The sequence below is a fragment of the Otolemur garnettii genome, unplaced genomic scaffold (genome assembly GCF_000181295.1).
Source record: "Otolemur garnettii isolate 467f Iridium unplaced genomic scaffold, OtoGar3 scaffold00044, whole genome shotgun sequence".
NCBI classification, from domain to species: domain Eukaryota; kingdom Metazoa; phylum Chordata; class Mammalia; order Primates; family Galagidae; genus Otolemur; species Otolemur garnettii.
Genome location: NW_003852439.1, coordinates 6448603 through 6449847, shown reverse-complemented (window position 1 = coordinate 6449847; position 1245 = coordinate 6448603). Strand labels below are relative to the sequence as shown.

Sequence of the window (1245 nt, the reverse complement as noted above, 5' to 3'; positions counted from 1 at the left end):
TATATATATATATATATATATACTAAAAAGCCAAAAAGGAAAAGATTGGTCAATCTGATTTCATAGAATTAAAAATTTTTTGTATGCCTCAAATCAACATGAACAAAATTAAAAAGAAAAATGGCATTTAGGGAGAAAAATATTGATTGTATATATATAACCAGATGTTAGACCCACTTGTAGAAAATGTACATGACCATACTCATGGTATGGGCTAATGAAGAGAAGGAACCCATGTCTGCTACCCTGATGATTACGCAGTGTAGACTAAATGGGGGGCTTCTCTCTGGCAGGTGGAGGTGAGCCCCACCAGGGTAGATGTGGGCAGGCCTATTGAAGGAATTCACCTGTCAACCCCTTGTCATCCTGTGGCCATTCTCAGACTTGTGCACTGGTTGTTAGAGGGGAGAGGGCGGGGCTAGAGCCCGAAGGCCCTGGCTGGAGTTTTGGGGAGCTTCCTGAGGACTGGAGGCCAAGCTCACTTTGTAGGCAGTAACAAAAAATAGACTGTATATAGCTTTGCTCTTTAGAAAAAAAAAGCAGGACATCCATGTCCTGTTTCTATTATATGTACAAAGACAAATCAGAAACCTGATGATAATCTCTGTGCATGTGCATTAAATGTCTTCCTGAAAGCAGAGGGAAAATGTGGACAGATGCCCAGTGTTTTCACCTATTCCCCTGGGAAGAGCAGCAGGAAAGGAGGTAGAGATACTGGCCTTCCCTGTTTTAATATTTATTTAATTTTTTTTTGAGACACAGCCTCAAGTTGTCACCCTTGGTAGAGCGCAGTGGTGTCATAGTTCATAGCAACCTCAAACTCTTGGGCTTAAGCAATTCTTTTGCCTCAGCCTCCCAAGTAGCTGGGACTAAAGGCGCCTGCCACAATGCCCAGCTATTTTTTTTTGTAGTTGTCGTTGTTTTAGCTGGCCCAGGCCAGGTTCAAACCCACCAGGCTCAGTGTATGTGGCCGGTACCATACCCACACTGAGCTAAGGGAACCACCCTTTGCTGTGTTTTAAATTCATACATTAGGGGCAGTGCCTGTGGCTCACAGAGAAGGGCTCTGGCCCCATATACTGGGGGTGGCGGGCTCGAGCCTGACCCTGGTCAAAAACTGCAAAAATAGGCTCAGTGCCAGTGGCTCAAGTGGCTAAGGTGCCAGCCACATACACCTAAGGTGGCAGATTTGAATCGAGCCCAGGCCCACCAAACAACAATGATGACTGCAACCAAAAAAAAAAA

General features: G+C 44.7%; 1 protein-coding gene across 2 annotated transcripts in view; it reads left to right on the top strand.

The window, feature by feature from the left end:
• Positions 1-1245, top strand: part of AXIN1 (axin 1) — a 79200-nt gene that overhangs the window by 47598 nt on the left and 30357 nt on the right. The gene's annotated exons all lie outside the window — the stretch shown is intronic.